The sequence below is a fragment of the Struthio camelus genome, chromosome 3, assembly GCF_040807025.1.
Source record: "Struthio camelus isolate bStrCam1 chromosome 3, bStrCam1.hap1, whole genome shotgun sequence".
Lineage (NCBI taxonomy): Eukaryota > Metazoa > Chordata > Aves > Struthioniformes > Struthionidae > Struthio > Struthio camelus.
Genome location: NC_090944.1, coordinates 9014471 through 9040880, shown reverse-complemented (window position 1 = coordinate 9040880; position 26410 = coordinate 9014471). Strand labels below are relative to the sequence as shown.

Sequence of the window (26410 nt, the reverse complement as noted above, 5' to 3'; positions counted from 1 at the left end):
AGGGAGGCTCGCAGGCAGGGAATTGTCCTTTATTTTATATATATATATACATATATACACCCACACCCACACCCTTTTTTTTATATATATGCACATACATGTTGCATATTGCAGTAGATCTTGCTCCCGACTCAGTAAATGTCTCCATATATTTGTAGGAAGCAGAGATAAAATTGTGTTTCCCCGTTGTATTGGGGTGCTCCTCTGTCCGGCGTGGACAACGCCGAGCTCTTCCTCCCAGAGGACAAGCGCGTTTCAGCGGCAGGTTTTGGTCAATCTCTGCAGGTGTCGTTTTGAACGGGTTTCCCAGGGTCGTCCTTCCGGTTAACTAGCTCGCGCTTATCCAGAGGAGGAAGTTTGGCGATGCCTGAGGTTCTTCGGTTGTGAGCTCGTTGGAAAAATTCAGGCGTTTGTGTTTGGATGGCTTGGTCACTGCTTCCAATTCATGAGGGTTTACTAGACACTTAATGCGTTTGGCCATGGGCGTTTTAGGGATTCAGCGGGTGGAAGCCTGCCCTGGGTTTTTTTCCTGAGTTTGTACTTCTTTCTTCTTGCTGCTGAATGCCAAGACTGCACCACTGCCGAGTTTATAACACACACCATCCGCTCGGGAGAACATCTTTTGTTTTTGTCGCTTAGCAATTCCAGGCTGAGTTTCAATTTCAACAGCAAAATTCACCCTTGCCTTACCCAGAGCTAGCGAAGGCTTTGCATCGTTAGATGTATTTTCTAGCCATTATATTGCAAATTATATGTATGTAGATAATGTGCATGTGTGTGTGTGTGCGGTTATCCTGGAGCGCGGTGTGAAGCGGATGATACGATGTTTAGATAATGTCACACGTGACTTTGAGATAGTCCTTTGGGAAGAAATGCAGACTCTTACTCCAGAACATCCTGGCTGAAACCCAATCTGAAATCCGGAGAAAAAGGTTCAGTTTCAGGGTATTCCTGAGTGGGTAGAAGACTGGATTACAAAACCAGCTAGCAAATTGCATAATTTGCCTACTTTGTGTGTGCGACACCCGGAGCTGACCTGTTTCTTAGTGTTGACTTCATTTTCTTTATCCTTAAAGAACAGAGCAGACCTTTAAGACCTCAAGGTGGATATGTGCAGAGGAATTTGGAGCTGCTCAGGTGGAAATTTGGGTGGGTAGAAGGCAAACTGTGATTTTAGCCCTGGTAATCGTGTTTTAACGTTCAGACGTGAGCGATTTGTTTGCTGGCCAAGCTGGTACTGAAAATGAGCTCCAGCCTGTTACCTAGTAACTTCATTTTCAAGTTGATTTGTTGGTGGTGCCCTGCAATGTTAGACTAGCAGCACCAGGTAGGCAAATGCAGAGGGACGTATTGTCCACCTCCCTTTCAGGGGAGGGCACGAGGAATTTTTGGTTGGTCGTTTGAGAAGTGATTACGCAAACCAGACTAATCCTGAAGTCTGATTGTAATCCGTGTTTCGCTTAAAAAAAACCCCGCGTCGATGGGGCGAACTCGCAGGTGCGGTTGTTGCGTTCGTCCTCCCGGTGGTGCTGGTGACGGGGGTTGGTGGCAAAGGAGTAGCCAGGGCAGCGGTTGTCCATGTGGCCACCACGCAAAAAGTGGGAAAAGGTGTTTCGTTGTCGAAGCTTCAGCTCCTGTGCATTTGCTGCAGCCACAAACGCGCGCGTGCACGCAAATGCAAGGGTGGGAGCCGCTGCCGTAGGGCGCCGACAGAGCCACCGTAGGGTACAAATCTAAGAGCGCTGGGGCTGAATTTTGTTCTTTCTTCCTTCGTAAAGCCAGGCTTTGGACTGGGAGGGAGCTTGGGCTTTTAGGGGGTGGTGGCACAGGGGCTGGGAAAGCATCTCGCTCGCAAGTGTAGCAGGCGTGCCCTGAAGAACGCGACACACTTCGTTAAGTTCAGTTTTTATTTAAAGTTTGCTCTTTTGGACTGGAGTAAATAGAAACATTAAGTGCTGACAATCGCTTAAGCTAGACATTTACCACGAGCTTCATTTCCCAGATGCAGAAACGGAAATAAGAATCTAGCCAATTTTTAGGTTTCTTACAGCTTTTTTAAGTGATAGAAGAACACTGGGCTGGAACATCCTGAATTTGCCGGCTTCAGCAGACACACAGGCTTAAATGCACATTTTGCTTTTGTTTTGTTTTGTTTTTCTTAAATAAAGCAAAGCAATTCTGCTCTTCCATTCAGATGTTCACCTTGAATGCTCTGCGTCTGCTGCTCCCTACCTGGAGAGGATGGGAAACCTCTCTGGAGCTGCCTGTCAAAGGATGTTACTGTAATCGCGTGGACTCGGAGAAGTGCTGAGCCTGGCGCGGTGGCACTTCGTTCGGTGCCGCGTCCAGCTACCGTCCACGGGCGCTCGCAGGTGGGCCGGAGAGGTGAAGTGTGTGTCAGTCTTCAGGGAGAAGCTTCAGCTTCCCAGAAGACTTTCTGGCGCCACTGAGGCTCACGGAAGATGAATCTTTTGGTGGAGTGTTTGTCTATAAATAACGTGTAGGTTATAACAGTGATTTGGCTTGAGCGAAGGGCAAGGGTGTTGAGTTAGAAGGAGTGGTAGTGACTGAAGCGGGTGGTGAAGTTGAACGGTCTGATTTTATTTCATTTATAAAGGACTTGGAGTTAAATCTGAACTTCTGCTGCGAGTCTGCTTTCTTGCTAATGTCAGGTTTGGTGTGGATGTAGTAGGATGGTTGATGGTCAGTGTAGGGTGATTGGTGGCTTTCGTATAGAAAGCATAACGCATTAAGTGGTGACTCTGGAGGTATCTGTTAGTCTAAGCTGATGTACGGGTGGGTGTTGCTAGGTCAGCTCCCTGTGTCAATAAAGGCTCGTGCAAGCTTTTCCAGGAGGGCTGCTGGCAAGGTCTTGCTCAAGTTAGGTCAAGCTGAGAGTTTATTCAGGCAGGCTAAAAGCTGAAGGACGTTCTCCCTTCCTTCATTCACCATGAAAAAAATAGTTGTCCTTGAAGGCCTCCTCTCAGGGTCATCCGCTCACTGCAAAGTGGTCTACATCTCAGATAAACTAAACCTCGTTTTCCCTCTGTAACCTGAAAAGACATCTTTCAGGATGCTGTTAATCAACGTGGCTTTTAAAGGTGTGTGGCAAAAGGTTTGTGTGTGTGTCTCTCTGTCTCTGTCTTGTCTCTCTCTCTCTCTCTCTCTCTCTCTCTCTCTCTCTTTCTTTCTCTTTACCAGCTACCACTTCCGGTATTATGTTAGGGCTAGGCTTACTCAAAATTTGTGCATACTACTTGTTCACTTTTTAGGACTCACTTAAACCAGGAAAGCTTACCACTGCTGGCAGGGGAGAATTCCCATGTGTGGTGTCTTCCAACCGTTAGATGCCATTGCCTGTAGCCGTGCAAGATCAGGCTTGAGGTATTTTGAAGGGACTCTACAATGTTTTGCCCATGATCATGAAACTTCAGATTTCTCGGGATGCCTGCAAATGGGAGCAGCTGGACCACAGCGTCTCACACCTGTGTCCTAAACGTGCAGAAACATCACGCTGGCGGTTCGTGCTTCTTCGTTGGTGTCTTGGATCTAAGCGTTACTTGAAGCTTCAATTTCTGAGTGCTTTGGGCAAAAACTGCTCTTCACTGTGCTTGTGCCAGTTACCCCATCAGGGTGGATGAGATGCACTGGGTGCTATTGCTGTTGAAATAAGCAGGAAAGCCAGAGCTGTGATTTGTTTGGGGTTGCGTACACTGCTATTTCTCTCGAAGACAATCATAAAAGTAAATATAAATGAAAGCGAAACCTCCGTTGTGAGTACCCCGTCTAACCAACCTGTAGGAATATTTGGCAGAAGAACAGATTTGACTTCATTTTTTTAAATTTCCTTTCCTGAAAACCTCTACTTGAGCTGGAGGTTTAATAACCTGCCAGGGTTGTCATGCTTCAGAGTAGTGCTTTGTGGTGGGCTCTCTGTGATTTTGGTAGTGCCAATGGGTTTATAGGGCGGAAAGCTCATTAAAGTTAAAATTTACAGGGAGCTGGATGTCATTTCCCCTAGATAAACTGTTTAGAGCTCAAAACCTATGCTTGATTCAGGAGAAAACAATGAGAAACAAGTGTTTGTATAACGTCAATGGAGAGTCGAGAGCAAGGTGCGTCACTGCAAGCCCCGCGGTGTGATCTGACAGTATCGCTGAATTGCCACATGGTGGTTTTTTTCGTCTTTTTAATGCAGAAAGGTTCTCAGTTTCCAGTGTCGATTAGCAAGTCTTCCGCAAAAAAAAAAAAAAGATATTTGTAAGTAGGTCAGCCTGTGTTTGGAGAGTTGTCTTAGTGGGAATGGCTGAAGGTCAGGTATAGTTACCGGCTTGTTGGCAATTTTTTAAGCTGGAGGCGTGAGTTGTCGCTGTTGGCAGTGGGTAGCCTTTGTCTGGGATTTGCCAGCGGTACGGGTGATGGATCGGTGGTGCGAGTGCACCAGGGCACAGGGCTGCCGGCAGGGAATTCGCTTCCCTCCGCTCTCTTGTTTTCCGCAGGCTTCATAATTAATCACCGTGCTCAGGAGGATGAGCAAGAAAATGAAACTTGGGCTCCTTGCAACACTTCGGTAGCTCCTGCGAATTCTTCTTTGTATTCTAGAGCGTTTGTCGTCTTCTACTCTGTAATGGGAGATCTAGTTTTGTGGAGTTTACTTCCCCTTTTATGGTGACACTGCATTAGTTTCTTCCCATCTGACTCTTTCAGATTGCCCTGAAAAAAATGCGAATCACTGCATCGAACAGAGACTGTCCGGGGATCGCTGAACCCCCCGTTAAACGTTTTGTGTGGGGGGTGCATCCCTCTGCCCGAGCCGGCTTTTGCTGCCTTGTAGGAATAAGAGGAGACAGAGTGAAAAAATAGCTGTCCTTGCTGAGGCCGCGGGGGTACTTGGGGTAGTGAGAATACCAAGTAACGAAGCGAGAATTTGGTGGTTACGCCCAGGTTGACACCAATGGGCTCTGCTGCTGGAGAGGCAGATGCAGCTACGACAAAGCCATCTATTAATCATTCATTTAACGCAGCAGCTGTAATCAAATTCATTGCTGGAGCCGGGCCATTCCAGAAAGGGTATTTTTCCTGCTGAAGTCATAAAAATGATTGAACAGCTGAAGGGGTGGAATTTGTTGGTAGACTCTTGAAGCTTAGCATATTTCTCTTCTTTTCTTGCGTTGTATCATGCCCTTATCCATTCCACTAAGGAAATGGGTATTTTCTAGGAGATGCAGCGTAAGAGTTAAGCAGTATCAGAAGAGGTTCCGAGACTACAGAGAGCAAAAAGCTGGAAGTATCCCCTCAAAAAAGAGCTGTACTTTGGGATAATTTAGTCAGAAACTTGTTTGTTGAACAGGTGAGTCGGGTTTTGTCGTTAGCAAGGTTTGTTCCGCAGAGGGAGAGGGAAGAGGGTCTTCAAGCGGATGCTGGAGTTTTGTTAGAATCGCACCTGAGTTTCCGTTTTGCTACGTTCCCCTGGTGCTGTCTTTGTACAGTTGTAGCGCACAAGGTCTCTGGAGTCGATGCTCGAGACCTTGGTTAGGCTGTCGCTTGTAGCTGCAGTACCTGAGATTTTTATATTTGTTTGCGTTTTTTAATATGCCTCAACATTATTACTCCACCTCCTCTGACAGTTTGTCATGCTCTTTGTCTCCTTTTCTATGTGACTGTTCCAAGTCCAAGATCTTGCAGACCAGGCCATGCACATGACAACATCCTCCCCCGGCAAAACATGCCACCTCGGCGCTATTCTTTAATGGAGTTAAGTTATAATCATAACTATATCGCTCTTTGGTTCTCCAAGACTTGCTTCCGCATCTGCCTCCGGCACTTTTTCTCCGTCCACCCTTTCTCATCGTTTCCTTCATTGGGTTTTTACGTTGCCTGATATAACACAGCTGAGGTGGGTTCAGGCGTTTTCTCCTTTGCTGACTCCTGGAGCAGCACTTCTGCAACTCTCCATCCTCCTGACGGGCTTATTCCAAACTTCTGGTTAAGGCTTCCTGCCTCCATGGCTTTTTTAGTTCTTTCTCCTTCTGTTCTTTGACGTCCGTAGCTGTGCTGTGCAAGTCCTGGTGTGCAAATGATTCATTCACCTTTGGGTCTGATGAAGAGAATTGGGAGAAGAGAATTGAAGAGAATTGTCCAGCGGAGGGCTACCAAGATGATTAGAGGGCTGGAGCATCTCTCCTATGAAGAAAGACTGCAAGAGCTGGGCCTGTTCAGCCTGGAGAAGAGAAGATTGAGAGGGGATCTCATCAACGTGTACAAGTATCTGAAGGGGGAGTGTCAAGAGGATGAGGCCAGCCTCTTCTCCGTGGTGCCCAGCAACAGGACAAGAGGCAATGGGCAGAAACTGAACCACAGGAAGTTCCATCTGAACCTGAGAAAAAACTTCTTCACTGTGAGGGTGACAGAGCACTGGAGCAGGTTGCCCAGAGGGGTGGTGGAGTCTCCTTCGCTGGAGATATTCAAAACGCGTCTGGATGTGATCCTGGGCAATATGCTCTAGGTGACCCAGGTTGAGCAGGGAGGTTGGACTAGATGATCTCCAGAGGTCCCTTCCAACCTAAACGATTCTGTGATTCTGTGATTCTGTGGGATGCTGGTCTTCCTCCACCAGCGATGGACAACGGGGGCAGCAGCGGAGGAACCTTCTCCTGAGAACCCGTAGAGCAGATACCACGCTGGGGGCAAAACTGGAGTTACTTGGATTCTGACCAAAACAGCCATTTTACAGCCCAAACACGCTAAGGTTCCTCTGTTTGTGCTAGTCCAAAAAATCACCTCTAGCCCTCGACAGCGTCTGCGGGGTGACTCTTCGCTGCACAAAGATGCAGCGATGTCCCTCTTCTCCGGCCTGCACGTCAGCGGCCGCTTGAACCCGGGCCCGTTCCCGTCCCTTCGCTCCAGAGCAGAAGGGTGACCTGGCGACACGTTTGCTCTAGGAAACTGGGAAACGAAGGGCTCGCCTTGCCTCGCGCGCTGGGCGGTGCGAGGTCGGACGCCCGGCCGGGCTCCGGTGTCCCACGCCGGGCGGGATCGCGCGGCCGGCGCTTTGGCCACGCGTCCCGGCCGAGGGCCGCGGGACCGCTGGCGTCGTCCTTCAGACAGGTCCACGGTGGCATCGCAAGGAGCCGCTTTGCCGAGCTGTGCAATTAAAAAACTGGTTTGAAAGCCCGCTTTTGGGGGAAGAGCCGCCGTGTCCGCGGCCCCCGGGTTGGGACCCCGGCGGTGGATGTGCCTGGGGGCTTGCTGATGTGATTCGGGTGAAATGCTTTTTTTTCTTGTTGCCCCTTAGTTTTGCTGGCTGCGCGCTGGCAGCTCCTCCGTGCCGCGGCGGAGGGCTGCGCGGCGGAGGGCGCCTGCAGCTCCGGCGCCGCCCTGGACGGGCGCGGGGATTAAAAAGCCGGCTTGGGGCCGAACCCTGGAGAACGGTGCAGGCAGCGAGGACGTCGCTTTGGCTTGCAAGAGATTTTGTTTCTCCTTGTTGGACGCGAGCCTCGCTGAGACCGTGCTAGCTCCGGTTTTAATCAAAGCAAACTGCAAACAGCGCTTCCTTTTTTTCTTTTTTTTTTTTCCCTTTCTTTCTTTTTTTTTCCCCCCCCCCGTTTCTTTCTTTTTCCACCCCCCCCCCCCCCCCGCTAAAGCGGCGCGCTGCTGCGCCGGAGCCAGCTCACGCTCGCCGTGATTAGCAGGCAGGCGGCGTGGGAAGGGAGCGCGGCGCCCGTCATGGCAGCGCCGTGCGCCGGGCAGCCCGGCGGGCGACGGCGAGCCGGCGACAGCTTCCCGGCAGCAGCGTAGTCGCCCGCGCGCCGGCTCGCTCGGCCGGGCGGCTCGCAGGTAAGGAGAAGCGGCTCCCCTCTCTCCGCCCTCCTCTCGCAACCCCCCCCCCCCCCCCCCCCGGGCTCCGGGACCGGCTTTCGGCGAGTTTTCGGCCTTTCGCCGGGAGCCGCTGGCCGGTCGGCGCCCGAGCGGCCGCTCTGCCTCCCGCTGCCCGCAGCTGCGCTCGGAGACCCTTCGCCGGGGAGCGCGCGGGGATGCTGCCGGCGGCGGGGACGAGCCTTGGGCGTCCCCTTTTTCCAGGCTGTGTCTACCAGCGCAAAGGGAAAACCGGCTCATGAATTATATTTACGTTTTCCAAGGCCGCCTTACCCCGAGCGTTTTACCTCTTTTATTGATTGGACTTATTAAGAGTGCTGCCTGCCCTGCGCCTTTGCACGTGCCCTTGCTGGGGTTTGGGAAAGCCGTGCGCTTTCGGAGTAACGTGCTAAGTAGAAAATTACATATTTCGGCTATGACCTTGAAAATCAATGTGTAAATGTTTAAGCCGGGTAGATCTGGCAGGAGTCCTCGCGGCGACTTGCAGAAGTAAGGACATTAGTTTTAAAAGAGAGAGAGAGAGAGAGAGGGAGCGTGTTCCTCGTTAAAAGAAAAAATGCTGGTTGCTTAATGTTCGTTAATCATTGATGGGAGAAGTAAAAGCAGCAGATGAAGTTAATGATTTCGCATGTACATGGGGGGGGGACGGGACTGGGTTCTCTTTAGCAAACCGCCGCACAATTTGAAGAAACTCTTCCCCTGGGTAGAAGTTGCTTTCGATTGCTGTGCAGCTGGGCTCGCAGCACCGCTCTGCGCTCCAGCCTCTTCGCTCCGCAAAGGCTTTGACAGGTTTTAAAAGAACTAGGGAGACAGATTTGAGAACCTAATTAATGCGGTAGATGTACATCTCCTCGGTTGCCAAAATGGTCTAATCTCTGACGCGGGAAAAATGGTGAAAAAGGGCTGGTTGGCAACGGCGGACCTGCAGGCGGAGTAGGCTGTGCACGCGATTTCTGGAAGGTTTGTCTGCTGTTAGTCTAGATGAAAGTATCGACAACCTGCGTGTTCTCCTGTGCAAGCACAGAAAATCTGAACATGAAATCCTACCTAGGTCGACGCGGAAAGGAGCGTTTACCGACACAGAAAAATGGTTGGTGTAAGAGCTGGACTGTACGTGCAGCAGAATACAGTATCCATGAAGTGCCCTTCTAGATGCTGCACTGCCCTTTTTTTACAATATTTGCCTATACTGTAGGATCGGAGTAACCTGAACTCTGGATCGCAAGGTCGGGAGTTCAAATGCTGCAACGGAGTTTGGGTGCAGAACGGAGTGGCGCGCCGTAACGTCCCGCGCTGGGGTTTATTCGAGCACAGCGCAGCGCTTCGAAAAGAGCCGGGGGAAAACCTGCTGTCCCCGTCCCCTGTCGAAACGGAGCTGGCTATAAAATCGGTGGCTGAGCAGGACCGCTTGGACGCCTACCGTGTTAACTTGCTCGCCGGCCCCGGGAGCGTATCGGCCTGCGTGTGGCAGCACCCACCGCTCCGGCAGTGCTGGAATACGCAGAAGGAATAAAAACGCAGTCACTGCCTCTAGCACGCTGCGTGGGGGAAGGTATTTTAGTGCTTTGCACAGTAAATCCTACATCAGCGGTGCGTTCGTTTTTGATGTATGTCGTCGTAACGGGCTGGATTGATGGAGAATATTGTTTAGAGTTTATGCAACCTGTAAACCTTTAAAAAGCTGCATAAATTCTTGCCAGAAGCCCTGCTACACCTCTCTGGAGTGGCAACAGAAAATTGCCATTTCCAAACCTCGCTGCCTCTCTTTTCAGTTGTTTTGTCTCTGATGACATCAGCTCATCGCCAAATAGCACAAGAATAATGTCCAAGTGTTTGCTCTCATGATGCTGCTCCTCAGTCTTACACTGCTGCCTGTATTTTCAGAGGTCTTTTGTTATCCTTTTCTATTCTGTTATATATGTAGGTCTTCAATCAAAAGGGGCACCGTTGCACTAAAAGAACCTCTTTTTCATGAAAATCTTATGAGCCAGACCGGTAAGACAGAGTAGCAGGAAGTGTTCTGTGCCTTGGAGATGGCAAATTGGCTTTGAAGATGGTGCAGGGAGATGATAATTTGCCGAGGCAGCCGAGAAGAGCTGTGACCTGAAATCAGGCCCCCCAAAATCTCAGGCTCACGTTGGTCACAAAACTGCTCTTTCTCTGTAATAACGTAATAGGCAGCGTTACTATATTTTTAGCTGGGTACCTCTTGCCCAGCCTTTAATAGTCTTACATACCTGTTCGTTATAACAGTGACCGGGGAGAGATGTTGATGAACAGCGAGTGTTGTGGGAAGTCATTGTAGAAGCAGTGTAGCAAGTCTCAGTGCAAAGGGATCTTAGTTTCTAATAAACCCAGTCCCAGGCTGACGGAGAGGCCAGCCATCGAGTCCTCCCGCGTCTCCTGGGCTCCTCCGAGGTGAGTGACCAAGAGCTGGCTTTGGATGCGCCGTTCCATGCCTTCGAGGAGCTGACCGTGCTTGGTCTGTCCGCCCGGTCCCACCTCTGCAGCTCACCAGGATTTACTCACCGCCTTTTGTCTCCTGACACGCTGCCGTAGACTTGCGCCAAGACCTTGATGACCTGTTAATCGAGGTACCATCAATGCCTGCCATTTTTTAGCCTTTCTGCTGCCACTTTCTTCTGGTGTTTCTACCCTCGACCTCCCTATTCCTCCTCTGTTCACACCAGTCCCGACATTTACCGTTCTCTACAATTTTGAGAGTTCCCTGATCCTTGATTTACACCTCACAGCTCTGATAAGAGACGCAGGGAATTAACTAGCCTTATGCTAGTTGTTACCAAGCACTGTGGAGAGGGAAGTCATGGCTTTTGGGGAGCGCCGTGTGAGTCTGTGACTTCCCGAGATTCCTCCTTGGGTTGCGGCAGGGAGTGGAAAGGAAGGAAAATGTCAGGCTGAAGTGCATGACCTTCAGTTCCAGTATTCGGAGGGGTCACCCTGGTCTTGGGCAACAGCTGATAGTTGCTGTCATTGGCGCGTGCTGTGCTCAGCGTTGAGAGAAAGGACCGCACGTTGAGTGGAGGATGCGCGTGGGTGCTGGCTGGTCTGGACCCTGATGGAGAGGAGAGGCCTTAGTCTCTTCTGCGCCGGAGTGGGAGCGTGCCTCTTAGCTGCGACGTGGCTTTGCTCTGACGTTGCCGGCTAGAGTAGCAGAGAAGAGGTTGCTTCAGTGCTAACATGTCAATCCCAGCAGAAAATACAGGACTTTACTGCCTACCCATTGCCAATGCTCCGGCGTTTCCCTGCCCGCCGGTGACCGTACGATGCTCGGGGTGTTGGTCGTACGTGTCTGGAGTTACCCGCCGCGGACGGGCTGCTTTCTGCACAGGAAACGTGGGATTCTCCGACGCCGGCGCGGGATACCGTTGCGGTGGCAGCCCGGGACTGGCTGCTCCTCCGCCGTTGTGGTGCGGATGGATGGCGTGGGCTTGGGCGCGCGTTAAACGCCGAGGCGTTTCCGTGCGAGGGAGGTGGAGCTGGCGTGTGCCTCCGAGCGCTTTATTTTAAGAAAGGTGGTTCTTCTCCGATGGGCTCGGTGACAAATGGTGCTGGGCAGCAGCAGGGGAGCCGGCAGGGTGCTCTGGCTTTGCCGCGGGGGAGAGAGGGCTTTCCTTGTGCATGGCAGCGGCCAACGCGTCAGGCTTGAGGTGAGCACGAGCAGCAGAGCTGGAGGGGAGGACAGACCCCCCCCCCTTTTTGCAGCTAGGCAGTGCTTCAGGAAGGCAGCCGTTGGGCAGGAAGGTTTGGTAATCAAAAACGTCTGTGTTAACGGAGCCGAATCCCGGTAGGGTCCCGGCACGCTTCGGATGTCCGCGTTGCGGGCGAAATCTCTGCCGCGCGGGCTCAAGAGATTTTTCTGGGGTCGTTCAGGTGAATGTGGCAAGCGGGCTTGAATCTTCTTCATCGCGTTAAACGTGGGTAGGTGCGCTAGCTGCCTGCTTGCAGTATCAGAAATGTTTCCAGAAATGCCTGTTTCCACAGTGCCCCATTTTGCTGCTCGGAATTAAAGCTTGAAAAGGAAAAAAAGAAAAAAAAAAAAACAGTAATCAGCTTTTGCACCATCAGGATTGCGCCCCAAATGACAGCGTGAAACCTGAGCTAGAAGCCGAACGCTTCCTAACAACTCATCAGGCTTTTAAAATTTTCGCACGCCGTACGGCGGGCGTCTTCGTTGCTTAATTAGTTTGCCTTTCCTTATTCTTCCTGGCAAAAACCCATCGGCATCCAAAGGTTGTTCAAAGGGCGCAAAGTGGCGCAATTATATTTGCTCCTTTCTACCTTTCCGAGCAGGTTTGCATCGCTGACATCGTACTCCTGGGAATGCCGTGCTCAAAAGTCCTCTTGTACAACGCTTTTGCTACCGGTTGGTTTTGAGCGTGTTTTAGGCTGGCTTGTCGCAGAAGCGTTTGTTGCGATGCCAAACGCGGTGACTTGGGGCGGGGGGGGGGTTTGCAGGAGCCCGGGATTGTCGCAAGCTCTCTCGCTGCCGTCGCGCGCGCCTGGGGCGCTCTTGGGAGTACAACTGCGCGAGTTTTAACAAAACGTGCTTCCCGAGCGCGCCGTCGCTTGCGACAAGCCCTTTCCGCCTGCGAGACTCGGCCGCTCTTCCCCGAGCGCTCCTCGGCGGCCCTGGGGCTTAGGCAGGGGATGGCGTTTGGCGCCGCCGAATCCCGCCCGGTCTCTCCCAGCCGGCTCAGCCCCCAGCCCTCGAGGCAGCGCGGGGCTGCAGGCCCCTTTCTCCCGCTTTGCACCTTTAGGAGACGAAGATCTCTTTAGCCAGCAGGGCTGCAGATGAGGGGATTGGCCGGAAAGCTTAATTATCCAGGCTGCTTTGAATTAAATGGGTGGCTTCAACCGTGAAAGTAAAATATTTGTAATTTGAGGCACCGGCTACAATAGCTGCGTCCTGGGCCCGAGATGAAAGGTCTCCCCGGATCTGATGGCTGGAGGTGGTGCGGGCGATGTTGTGCCTGGCCGTTGCTGGGCTCTGCCGCGGAGCTGCGCCCGACCGCGCGCTTCCTCCCCGTCCTCGTCCGCTCTCTGGTGTTCGGCAGCAAAGAATCTGATGTACAAGGTAGGCTTAAAAAGCTTGTCTTCTGATTCGTGGCTTAGCCAAGACTTGGTAGCACCAGGACGGGTGGCTTGGTGGCCTCCGGCGTCCGCCAGCTGTCCTGCACAACCCGCCAGCTGTCCTGCTTTCGACCCGCCTCGCCGGAGGCTCCGGAGGTCCCCAGGTAGCTGTCGGCCGGCGCGCGCGGCGAGCCCGTCCGAGGTGAGCAGCGCGTTCGTACGAGAACGGCCGGAACGTGGCGCGCGGTGGATTTTATGAGTTAACACGAGTTGTCCGCTTTTGCAGCAGCGTTTACGTGAGCCGCTTTGGTTTGCGCGCCGCGGCGAACGTACGGGCACCGGCTTGCCCCCGGGAGGCTGCGTCTCCTGCCCTTACGTAGCTCCGGCGGCGGAGGGAACGGAGGAGCGGCGCAGGACAGCCTGAGGCTGCGTCTGCACTCAGCGCTTGCAGGCTTTTGTCTGTTTGTACAGCGTCATTTCCAGTAGCGTGTCTACCCTGGACTGCGGTTCGTCAGCTGAGCTACTTTTGCCCGTATCTTCGCAGCGATTCGAAGTAAGCGCCCCGTCCGCCTGGTCGGGCAGCTCCCGAAGCCGTTCCCCGCCGCCGGCAGCGGCGGTGAGCTCTGCAGGGGCCGGTGCTTCGCGCCCGCCGGGCGGCGGGATTTGTGCCCGGGCTGCCTCCTCGCCTTGTTACCCGCTTGTCCTCCAGCAGCCAGAAGGTGCCTTTCCGAAGCGCTCCCCAACAGCGGGCCGGAAGCGTGCCGGCCGGGAGGCCGCGAAACGCAGCGTTTCCAGCAGATAACGTCGTCGGGCGCCTTGGCGTCATCGCGCCTCTCCCGGGTCGGCCGCTGTTTTAACCGCGCCACCTGCGTGCAGAAACACGCCGGTCTCGGGTTGCGTTTTCCCGTGGCGGCCGTGCTGTCGGCTGGTGCCGAAACCGTCGCTTCCGAAGCGCTTCCGCTTGGCGTATGCCAGGATGGCTGCCAAAAGAAACAGTCCTGCCTTATTTCCACCCCGCTTGCCCTCTCCCTCTGTCGACATGCAGCGACAGCAAACCCGGCAGGGAACCGATCCAAACCGGCGGCGTTCTCCTTCGGTTGGCTTTCTTCGCCCGTTCTTTTTAGCCAGATGAATTTTGCGATCCCGTTTATTGCCCAGCTGCGTGTGCCGGCCTTGGGAGAGGGTGGCGAGGCAGACGGGGTGCCCCTGGCCGTCGGCGTGCAGATCCGGGGGCGAGCGGAGGCATGACCGCTGGGTAAGCGGGAATATACCACAGATGCCTTAACTCCTTGTACGCCGGAGCGCAAACGTAGCGTCCAGCTGGGCAGCGGCTGGAAATACGGAGAAGCGGTGGCAGGGGGTGGCGCTGGGCAGGATGCACTTTAATGTCAACTAGGTGTCACCTCTGCAGAAGTGCTCAAGATAATTATGTTTTTCTTCTCCTCCCTCCTGCCACTACATTCCCTGCTGTCTCATTTACCTCTTAATTATAGGGCATCTAGCTGGGTTTGCAAATACCTGAGGGCAGGGATGCGTGCGGTTAGGAGGTGCCTGCTGCCGCGTCAGGTAAGGTAGTAATAAAGACTTAATAATGATGGTTCAAGCCGTGACTCTGTCTCCGTTGTGCAGCACTGTTGCTGGGTTTTTTTTTTTGTTCCTTTTCCTCCATATGGTTACTCTAAACTATCAGCTGAAAAGAGAGGGAGGTCTTTGGAAAACTGAGCCCTACACAAAATAAGGAGATGAGAAAAAGAAGAAATGATTTTTCAAGTGGCACTTGCCGCAGCTGGTCCGGTCCCGTGGTTGCTCTTCCTCCTCTGAGAGCGGGTTCTCCAGCCCGGTGTCTCGCCGTTCCTTGCTCTGCCCTCTCCTCCTGTCCTGCCTTGGCATGTCGTTCCTGGGGGTTGCGGTAGCTGTTGGCCTCTGAAATGCCCAGCTTAGAGATGGAGAACTGAAAAATATCTAGGATGGGTCTATGTAAAATAAGAGCCTCTTGCTCCAGTCTCTTGTCTCATCGCCGTGGCGTAGCGGCCTTACGCTCCAGCAAGCATAATGGAGTTGGTAAGTGAGGGCTTCTTGGAGACCTACCTAGCGCCTGATCCTTGCGAGGGCATTAACAACCCAACCCGAGCTGAAAACCAGCAGCTTTTATCAAATGCCCACCCAGGGAAACGGCTGTTATTTGTGTCTTTGCTCCCCAGGGCTCCGTCGCTGGTGCGGTAGTACCTGCACAGGTGGAGAAGTTCTGCTCTCTCTCGGTAGATATTAGACCACAAAGCTGAATTTCTGCATCTTGCTAGAGCATTTGAGTGTCTCTCCAGAGACAGGTCCTGGCCTGCTGCGTGACCTCAAGCATACCGTCTCCATCCCCATGTCTCGGGCTTTGTAGCGTACTTCGTAAACCACTCCAGGATGCGGCCGCTGCCTCTTCTCTGCAGCACCCGGTGTCAGGGATCCCTGTTCTTGCTTGGGACCTCTAGGTATTGCTATCCTGCAAATAAATATTAATGAACCCAAGCCACCTCCTCCTGGTTTATTAACTGTCGTTTGTTGCTCTTCGGAAGGTTTCTGGAAAGCTCTTTCTTTTTATGCTCCGCCTACTTACAGATGCCTGAATATTTGCACTGAGCACGAGCAAGCAGCTACTCCTCTGAGACTCGCTCAGGCAGTTTTGTGCTTCGCTGCGGCTCCCTGCACACCTTCGCCCTGCCGTGGAGGGTCTCCTGCCCCCGCCGCACGTGAGGGTCTGTCTGAGAGGCAGCTCAAGCTTTAAGGTAATGTAGCCTTCGTTCCCGGGGCTTGGTTCAGCGCCGTGCAGATTGCGGTAACCTGGAGCACAATGTAGTTTAAATGCAGGAGGAGTGAGAGGCCTGGGGGAGCAGGTCGGGCTCTGCAGCGGTGGTGCGCAGTGCACGGCTCAGGCTGGCGCGAAGCCCTGTGGTCGGATGTTGCAGCGCCGGACTCTGTGTTGGATGGGGCTTCTGCTCCAATACAGGTCTGCATTTCTGACGAGGTTGCGCTGATTGATTTCTGAAGCGAACTACTTTGCAGATGCTTTCACAAAGTGCAAATAAGCCTTTTGCTGGTCTACTTCACCCCTCTTCGCAAAGCAAGATCTTAATTAGTTTAAATGATTCATGTACCTCTTCTGCCATGCTCCCTGGGAAATTCCTTGACAATCTGACTTTTCCCATGGTCCAGATTCTGCATCCCAGTGGGTCCTGGTTTGAAAAATCTCACTCTTTGCAGAGCTGCTGAGCCCAGCGTATGGACTACTTGTGCACGAAGGTACTGCGCAGGCTGAGTTTGGCCAGCGATACGTAGTATGTAATTCAGACCTGTGGAATTAGAGCTGCTTCTCCTTTTCACTGAAGTTTGGTCAAACACCACTGTTGTTTTAATCTTTTTCTTACAAATCCCTCTAATCGCTTTGTTGAGTATGGTGCTCTTTTATGACCACTTGTTGATATCTTTCTGTTGAGAAGGTGATCTCAACTGTGCATAATTCTCTGTTTAGTTAGCTAATTATGCATAGATAGCTACTGATGCTGTCTAAAACCTGAACCCTTCATTCTCCATGCTCTGATGACCCTGTTCAAATAGGCATGAATGCTGTGTCATGCCTGTATTTTGTATAAGCTTGCATCCAATGTCTTGCTCAGTATCATGAGTAGTTCTGACTCCCGTTTAAAAAAAGAAGAAAAAAAAAAGACCACAAACCAGTAAATTGTAGCAAGAGCCATTTCTCCATGCATCTTAGCTTATTTCCCCCTCAGGCTATTGATTAGGACTGTGTTTGATTGAGTTTCAATTATATTTCCTGCTCATATTTTTTAACTCCCTGAGTTGCTTCATAATCGGTTTTTGTTCTCAGTGGTGGTTACATCTCTTTCAAATCTTTGTATTGTATGCAAATTTCAATGGCTCTCTGATCCCTAATTGAGTTATTAAATACAAGAAGGCTTAGCCGATATCCTCTGAACACGCCATTAGCCACCTCTCTCACACACTGCTTAGCCATTTTTCAGGTCCCTGTTTATGGCCTGCAAGCCTTTTCCGGATGATGAGAGAAGAGCTCATGTTCAGACCGGTCTGAGTGATTGGAAGGGCTAAGCTCTTCATTGTGCAAAAAGCCAAATGAAGTTGTAATGTAATATAAAGAGCATTTGTATCTGAGTTATGATCTGCTCGATGGAGAGGTCTAGCATGATACATTGCTTATTGTTCATGTTTTCAAAACCCCACTCCCTTGCACGCACTTGGGGAACTAAAAGGCTGCAGCCGCCTTTCTTTATAGTGGGGTCAGCACCAGATGACAGCAGTCTTCATCTGCTTTGGCAGCAGAATAGAGGGTGATGTATTATCCAGAATAGAGCCTTTCCTTCATCCTTGCTGGGAGAAGGATAGTGCATGTCATCCCACCTTCTAAAAATAGTTAGGAGCACAGTCACTGTGGGTGATCTGCTCTGCTCTGGCTCAGTCAGAAGTTGCGGTTCTGAAGCTGATTGAGGTCCTCCAGCTTGTGGTAGGAAAGGTGCGTGGTCATGAATGGTCTTTGAGAGCTTTCAAATCTGAAAATCAAATACAGGCGTTCGGCAGCTTCGTCTGCAGTGCATCACTTCAACTTTGGTACACAATAACGAGAACAGATGTGTCTGCATCTTGAGAATGTTTCTCTAACACCAGTAATTCAGTTGTCTAGGCATTTCCATGCCCACATCTTCTCCGTGTTTCATAAGAATTTGACTTCATTTTAAGGAGGCTGTTAATCTTTTATTCTTCAAGCTACATTTTTATGTGTGGGGTTTTCTTCCTTCTATGTATTTCCTTCTTTGTCCTTTCAAAATATTTATTTTTGGTAGAAAAGAAACCAAATTCAGTGTATGTTTTGATTCTAGCTTACTAATGGTTTTACTTCTATTGAAAAAGCTGCAGTACCGCACTTTGAGTTTGTTGTGCTGATATGGTTAGTTACGTGAGGGTAGGACACTAATTGTGAAGGTGAAGCACTCAGCTGCTTTGATGGATTGTTGCTTTGGTCATGGGTAAATTAATGCTCAGTCATAAAATACCGGTGAGCAAAAGCTTGTGCTTGCGGTACCACTGGAGAGGGATACCCAGACCTGTTGCCGTTAGCATAGATAGGATTGTTTGAGAAAGCAGAGTAGAAGTTTCCATCCTCTGAAGTCTTTTAAATGCACTGGGCTAAAAATGCCTTTTAGAACAGCGATTAATAATTTGTTTAAATACCTCGGGCGTGGTATTCCTAGGTATACCTAGGGAGCTGGCCTACGGAGCCCAGTTCTGCTGTCTGTGCTAGTTTTTACAGCGTTTTGCCCTCCTAGCTCTTCTGGCCGCTGCTGCACTGGAGGGCTCTTCGCCTTCGGGAGCATCTTGGGGCCTGACGTTCGCCTCTTCCCTCTGCGCTTGCTTGAAGCGAGGTGGTGGCACCCTGGCGCTTGGCACCTGGAGCCCCGCTCGGGGCTCAGGGAAGAGTTAACATGTGCAACAGGAGTAAAAGAGGTTGTGGAGTCTCCGTCCTTGGAGATATTCAGAAGCTGCCTGGGCGTGGTCCTGGGCAATGTGCTGTAAGTGACCCTGCTTGAGCAGAGGGGTTGGACTAGATGATTTCCAGAGGTCCCTGTCAACCTCCACCATTCTGTGAAAGGCTGGGAGAGGAGAACTTCAGAGCCTCCTGCCTCCACTGAAAAAATTGCGTGTTGCTGGGCTTGTCTGACAAATGCCAACAATTGCAGTTAGACAGCAACGTATCTAAATGTCGCTCTAAAAAATGAACCTGACCATGGATTCGGGTGTTGGAGACTGCTAAGCTTCGCTCAGCTCATAACTGGAGAAGGGAAGTAAAGCTCACTTCACACGCACGCACACCCACACGCACGCACACCCACCACAATATCAACGAATCATGTTTGGGGTAGAGAATCGGTCCTCGAACCTTTTGCGATACACTTCAAATGTGGACAGCGGATAAGGACTTGAGGAAGCAGATGGCTGCTGTATCTCCACATTGAGGCAGGCAAGGTGCCGTCCGTCTTTACCATAAGTTTCTCTAAAGCTTTGTCTTCGCCAGTCAGGCCTTTAAAAAGAAATCTGTGGTTTACAAGAAAGAAGTGTACATTTTTTATACTTGTAAAAAATCCTAGTGATGACCAACACTAACCACAAATGGTTAAGCCAGGGGATGATAATATCCCTGCCTTATGGGTTTATCCGCAGATAATTAGAGATCAGGCACTCTAGTTAAAATTCCATAAAAGGGTATGATCAGTAGGTTAAAAATATATTCTTTCACTTTCTGTGTGTGTGTGCTTGCTGCATCTTGGTTGGCTTTTGTGTTACCTTAGCTATCTTAGTTGTAGCCACCTAGACTTTTTTCAAGGAAGCCAGCTCAGAGCCTACATCTTTAGAACTGGGAGGTGCCAGTCAGGAAGTGGGCATCAAATCTACTCAAATGGATTAATTTCTTTGCAGTGAACCCATAGCAGTTTTTTCAAACAAATTCTATAGTGCAGTGCTTTGTTTTGGTAAATGCAAAATTCTCTCCAGTAGATAAAACGTCATCCTTTGGAAACTGACACTTCAGACGTTTTCTTCTGACTCTCTTCCTTTCCATGAGCGCTCAGAGAAGCACAGTGTTCCCACAGCATGGGGCTTTCGTATCCCTGCGTGCAAGGGTGAAGAGCCTCAGAAGTTTTTGCGGCCTTGTGTTGGACCTGCCCTGCCGTTTGGCTTGGCCTTGTATGCGATGGCAGTAGAAGGGATTGTCTTCAGAAGACTTGTCCAATTGGAGCGTGTATTGTAACTCTTCTTCAGGAAAATTGTTCCTGCTTCTTGTTAGGACTCCTGTTCTTGCTGTTCGAGTGCCTTAAGAGAAGCAGACCAAAGACAGAGAACGAAAAATAAGAGATCTCAGATGGTGGTAGGAGAGGCAGCAGACTGTTCAGCCCATTGCACGTTTTCTGCTGCTTTCCGTCAGAGACACCTGTGAATACTGCTGCTGATGGGAACCTGCAGGAGAAAGCAGAAGTAGTCCAAAATGTTTGGCTGAAAGTAGGAGAAATGCTAGCCAATGAAATAAAAAAGAACAGAAGAAAAAGACAAAGGAGAAGAAGAAGAAAGCCTGGCCAGAAACACTGTTGGTATAATAGCCCTCTTTCAGATTTCTTCAAAGCATGATTTCAAGATTAGTCATTAGATCTGAGGCTCCAGCCCTCCAACAAATTCAGCTTATTGGTATTTCCGGTCTTCTTAATGGCTGTCTTTCATATTGCAGTCAGTGTATGGTGTCTTCCCTTCCGTCTCGGCCGCCAGGACTCTTGAGTTTGCTAAAGCGCCTCGCTAAGACACAAAGGTATGGATAAATCCCCCTCGCTGCTTTGCTTTAAGCGAAGGCACGTCATGAAGGAGCTTCCCCCGGAGCGTTTCCTCTGCAGTCAATGCTGGAAGACGCACAGCTGCGGGGGGATGATCCGTCCCATGTAAGCTTTTGGCTTGTGACCGTACCCTTCTGTTGGCTGGAGAGCGGACCTGGAGCGAGCACCTTTCTTACGTGGCTCAGCTGACGAGAGGCTCACGTCCCTGACGTTTTTCCTTGGGCGCAGTGGCAGCGGTGAGCGTATAGTTTGCTCGAATGGAGAATTGAATGTATTGTGGTGGTGCCGAGGTTGTCCTCCCGAGGGCTGCTAAATATTTGCCTAATGCAGCATGCAGACCTTGGACCTAATGTTGGTAGCAATAGGTTTACCAGCCATTTTGGTAACGTTTATTTTCAGACGCTTCTGTACTGTGATCGTGGGTAGTCCTGCATGGACAGAGCCAGTGGGAAGCGCTGCTGGCTTGGCAGGACTTGCAGTTGAAGTTGACCCAGAATGGCGATGGGTTGGTAGGCATCAGTTTCTGTATTTTAAGGAGCGAATTTTAGTCTCTATCATTCCAGCGTAAATGATAATTATATACGCTTTGTGCTCCAAAGGTGTTGAGTGGCTTGGCGGTTGTTTCATTAACGTGCACAAATAGACGCATCTGAGCTGTTTGACACTGAGCCGCAACACATCCGAAATCCTGTTAATTGTGTCCCTGGAAAGGAGGGAGCCGGAGTCCAGGCTTGGGACTCGTGCACAGCCGCTGCCGGGACGTGCTTTGCAGCTGCTGGTTCACAGGGGCCATGGCTCCAGCCGCGATGAAAGGGCTCTTTCAACGCCCCAAACTGCAGAGAAAACTCTTCCCTGGCAGGGCAATGGGCAGTGTCTCCGCTGAGCGGCGAGGGCTGCAGTTTGACGCCATACCTTCCCCAAAACGCTCTAACGCATGCGCTGCTGGATGGTGGGGTTGCTGGAGCCCCACCGCCGACAGTAATGTGGCTCCTGCTTGGCCAGTGGAGAATCGAGGTTCCAGTTTTAGCAGCTGAAGGCGTTTACCCAGGGATGGCCTCGCGTGTGTTTTCCCTGGAGGTCCAATAGCTGTGACGCTGTCGCAATGACTGTAGCACAAGGGAGGCTCCAGGTCTCAGCGGCAAGGCTTCTGCAACAAGCTCGTCTTCTTCGTTCATATTTGCCGCTAAGCCCTCGCGTGTGGTTCTTTAATCCACGCATTTGAGGCGTCTGAGACGTTATGCAAATACAGAAATATGAAAAAATGAAATTATATGCAAATGAGTACATCCTACAAATATCGGGTGGAAGGGAGCTCTAGGCCAGCCTCCTCCTGGCAGGAGGACAGCAGACCGGCTCGCTTACGCGTTTTGCAGTCTGCACAGAGGCACGCATCCGCAGAGGCGTTTTTCTGTTTCTTATTAGAATTAGGTCCAGTTGGAGCAGAGCTCGTGCGGCCTTGGAGTACAGATCCCCGAGTCTGTACCCTGAAAACCCTGGAAAGGGTTATTTTCTCCCTCCGTCCTACTCGCACCGTCTTCTGTTGAAGGTGCTGGGGCCAGCGTCGTTTGGGGAGAGCTGCGGGCTCGCAGCTGAGCCCTGCCGCCAGCCGAGCGCCCTTTCTGCTGCGGGAGGTTTCCGTGACATTGCATTGGTGGCATCGCTGCCTGCGCGTTACTGTATAACCAAGGCAGACGTACAGTAATTTTTATGAAGTCACATGTGCCTCTACCGCAATTTAATTTGTGCTACCTGAGAACCCGATGTATTTGTACGTGCTGCCAAATGCTTCTCTCTCCCCATAGAGAAAATTGTGTAATTGCAAAGTGTAATTCACAAACGTAATATGAAACTAAGTGTGTAAAGTTCTGTGACTACGGGGGAATTAATGTTATTTTTTCCTTTCAGAGGCTGTATAAATTAACCCACTTTTCTTATCAGTTACGGGGAAAAAAGGTTACGGTTCTTGTAGTTTGGCTTTGTACCTTATCTCTGCTGTAAACGCTGCCAGGTGATACCTAAGACTGCACAAAGGTGGCATCTCTCGTGCATATCCGTTTCTGCACCTCTGAGTCACTGTGGTTCATATTAGTTAGTTATTTGCAGCATACTCTCATGATTAGTGCAAAGCATTTGCAAAAATAAAAATAACCACATCGATGTCTTGACATCAGCAAAGATCAGAGTTCCTTCCTACAACGTGGAAAAGCGCGTCCTGTCCCAAAGCGATGACAGTATGAACAGGCAAAACAGATGGAAGATGGGGATGGAGAGCTGCATGTTTTGCCCAGCGTCCTGTAGCAGAATGAGAAATGAAGCCTGCCTACAGACCCCTCCAGTGCTTCTTCAGTGGGAGATGTCCTGCTTCTCCCTAGTTAATTCTGCGCAGATCAAAATCCTCCAGAGTTTGCAATGTTTAGGGTCTGAACTCAGGCCTGGTTTTGATTTTAAATCCTACCTTGAATCTGAATCCGAATTGATTTTTTTGAGCCGCTGTTTGTTTTTGTGTGAGCACGGAGCACCAAGATGAGCTCTAGGAGCATCTCCTTCAAGAGGCATGCTGGGTGCTTGTCCCTTCCCGGTTTCACCGCAGGCGCCCGGCTCCGTTTGGAGCGAGCACGGATGAGGCATTGCAGTATTTGGGGAGATGCCCCTCATGCAGAGGCCCAGCACGAGCCTGGGGTGCAGTGTGATTTTTAAGCATAACATTGTCGCTTTTGCCATCTCCTGGCTAAATTTCACCTCCTCTTGCCGATAGGAGTTTATTTGATGACCTCACAGAATCACAGAACGGTGGAGGTTGAAAGGGACCTCGGGAGATCATCTAGTCCAACCCCCCTGCTCAACCTGGGTCACTACAGCACATCGCCCAGGACCCTGTCCAGAAGGCTTTGGAATACCTCCAAGAATGGAGACTCCACAACCTCCCTGGGCAACCTGCTCCAGTGCTCAGTCACCCTCATAGGAAAGAAGTTTGTCCTCATGTTCAGGCAGACCTGCCTGTGCTTCAGGTTGTGCCTGTTGCCTCTCGTCCTATCACTGGGCACCACGGAGAAGAGTTTGGCCCCATCCTCCCTTCAGATACTTGTACACACTGATGACAACCCCCCTCAGTCTTCTCTGCTCCAGGCTGAACAGGCCCAGCTCCCTCAGCCTTTCCTCCTAGGAGAGATGCTCCAGGCCCTTCATCGTCTTAGTAGCCTTTGGCTGGACTCTCTCCAGGAGCTCCATGTCTCCCTTGTCCTGGGGAGCCCAGAACTGGACACAGGACTCCAGGTGGGGCCTCCCCAGGGCTGAGGAGAGGGGCAGGATCACCTCCCTCCACCTGCTGGCAACACTCTGCCTAATGCACCCCAGGATCCCATGGGCCTTCTTGGCCACCAGGGCACATGGCTGCCTCATGGTCACCTTGGTGTCCACCAGCACTCCCAGGTCCTTCTCTGCAGAGCTGCTTTCCAGCAGCTCAGCCCCCAGCCTGTCCTGGTGCCTGGGGTTATTCCTCCCCAGGGGCAGGACCCTGCGCTTCCCTGCACACCCTCAAAATGGTGTGTTTGGAAGGAGTGCTTCTTTTACAAGCGCGAGCGCTAGGCAAAAGATAAAAATTAGTGGAGTGGTATGTAAGTGACATTGTACAAACCTCACCTTGACTCACCTTTTCAGAGGGTTTCTCTCCTCGTTGCTCTTTCTCTCCCATGCCGTATATTCGCTCTTCTAACCTTGCTACTAGCCTTGCTGCTTCCAAAAAATCAGAACGTGCACATGACGCAGCCTTCGGGGGAGCGTATGGGTAAAGTGGTTGTGACTACTCCCCGTCCCCTGCCTCCCTGCCCGTCCCCTAACAACGTTTCAGGCAGCTCAAGGCAAGACAAGATAGTCTGGAAAAATTCCCTGGGCTCCAGTGCTTCCGGCTGGAAAGCAACATAGAAACTCTCCTGGAAAAAAAACGAGGCCACGGCAAGAAAAACATCTGCTGGATGCTGTCCTTGCGCTTCCCAAAGCGGAAAACGCTCGGGAGTCCAAGAAATCTGGTAGTGCAGTAGTTAAGCCCAGATCTAAAAGGCTTAACCCTCGCAGCCTCCAGCACTGCCTCGGCTGGAGGGAAATCATCCGGGCTGGCGGGAGCTCTCGCCAGCCGTGGGAAGCGGCTCCAGGGCCCCGCAACTCCGTAGCCTCTGGCTCGCTTTTGGGGCTCGGTGTCCAAACCCTGCCCGTTTGGCCACACGCCACTTGATTTCCGCATCTCTTTTTTCCACCCCTCTAAGCCCAGACCTTTTTGCCCCGTGTTTGTATTTTTGATTACGCTGAGCCCTGGTCCCGGATGAGAGAGAAAACAGGTACTCGCTTTTGGGCTCGCTTCACAAACGCGGTCCTTAGCTGTGCTTGAAATTTTCGCTCTTTTAAGGTGTTTTCTGTGGTTGTTCAGGCTGTGATAGCGGCGTTGCGGAGCCCGCGTTTCCAAGCAAGATGCAAATCCTCTGCGCTAGGTGCTGTGCACGCACCAAATTGCCCAAAGCGGAGCTGGAGAAGCCGGTGACCTAGCTTAGAAATACGTCGTGCTATCGTGTGCGCTCTGGCGCGGAGGAATAAAAATGAATAGGCAGGTGTGGTTGTGGGGCTGCTGCCTGCTGTAGCAGTGGAGATTTGGGGCAGAGGTGGAAAATAATGAATTTAGGCGGAGTTGGGTGACTTGGGTGAAAGTCTTCACCCTCTTTCTTTCTTTCCCCTTTACATCTCTTTTTTTCCCGCTGTCTCGCTGCGGAGGAAGGTCTTTGGTGTTTGTGTGACATTTAGCCCCGATCCGCGTTGCGTAAAGACGTGAAGAACAATAAAAACTTGCCCAAGCAACGCTTGGTTGTTTTGTTTGGTGTAACTCGGGCAAACCCAACATCGACTTTCCATTTATTGGCTGTCCTCGCAGAGGGCACGCGCGTACCCGGGAGAAGCGTTTTTTATATATAACCCTCGAGAGCGCTTTGGAGCCCGCCTCGACTGGCACATCGCCCGGCTCGCCAAATCTTGTTCAACCCGTAGGCTTTCAGCTTTTCCCTCCCGTGGACGGCCGCGTACCTGTTAACAGCAAGCAACTGTTTGGGTGCCTCTTTTTGCGCGTATAATTATACAGATGGACGCGCTCAGGCAACGTGCGCTGACGTTCACGGGCGGCTCGGTACGAAAGCGGTTTGGGGGAAAAGAGCTGGTGTAAGGAGGAAATCTGAATTTCTACAGGGCTTCTAACGAGCGTAACAGAATAAAGCGCTCTTGATTTGGGGAGATGTTTAAAAGAGTTAGGAACACCCGAGCAGCGTCATCCGGGGCCGGCGGGGCTGCAGGGCACGAGGGCTGCCCCGTGCTCACGCTCGCGCCGCCGCGCTCCCGGAGGGCGATCGCCGGGTGCCGCCTGGGAGGGATCCGCGGAGGCGAGGGGCAAAACCACGGCAGCTCCGAGGTGGGTGCCACCTGTGGTGCAAAGAGGCCCAGGCAGGAGTTCGTGCTTGGCAGTGGTGACGTTTCGATTGCCGCGCGGGACGTTGCTTCACGCCAACGTTTCGAACGGCAGCGTTTGCTCCGGCGCTTCTGCTCACGTTGGTGGGTTGGTTTTTTTTTTTTGGACGAGGGAGATGCTTCAATGACATCCCATAGCTGCTTCTGAGCTCTTGAGGCGGCAAAAGGAAGGATGTCCTGAGCTGTCGCCTCCTGGGGAAGGGCTGGAGAAGCCTCTCAGACGGGGCATCCGAGCAGGACACGCTCGATTTCAACGCGGCTAATTAATCAGGAGCCTTTCGGCGCTCCCGAAATTAATGTGGAGAGACCGGGCGGGAGGCAGCGCCTCCGAAAGCCTCGCTGGAGCCCGGGATCGCCTTCCTCGGCCCAGGCAGCAGCATGAGGAGACCGGTGCGAGGCCAGGAGACCTTTTCGGCTTTTCTGCGTCGTGACGGAGCGGAAGGAGACGTTTGGCTTTCACTTTTCCCCCGTCGTTGGTTTTGTCCCGTTTTTGGCTTTGGGAGTTATCCGCAGGCTAGAGGGGGATGCGGCCGCGCGGCTGTGAGCTGCGA

At 51.6% G+C, this 26410-nt stretch overlaps 1 protein-coding gene across 13 annotated transcripts in view; it reads left to right on the top strand.

Annotated features, from left to right (window-relative positions):
* The window catches only part of NCOA1 (nuclear receptor coactivator 1), a 177635-nt gene that overhangs the window by 83583 nt on the left and 67642 nt on the right, over nucleotides 1-26410 (top strand). The window contains exon 3 of one of the 13 annotated variants that reach the window (XM_068936743.1): nucleotides 15574-15740. The exons of 9 other annotated variants lie outside the window; for them this stretch is intronic. The gene's annotated coding sequence lies outside the window, so the exon portion shown is untranslated. Of the gene's footprint in view, nucleotides 1-7759; nucleotides 7837-10381; nucleotides 10470-12185; nucleotides 12260-15573; nucleotides 15741-26410 lie in introns of those variants that run through there. 3 more of the 13 variants (XM_068936747.1, XM_068936746.1, XM_068936753.1) reach the window with 3 other exon arrangements.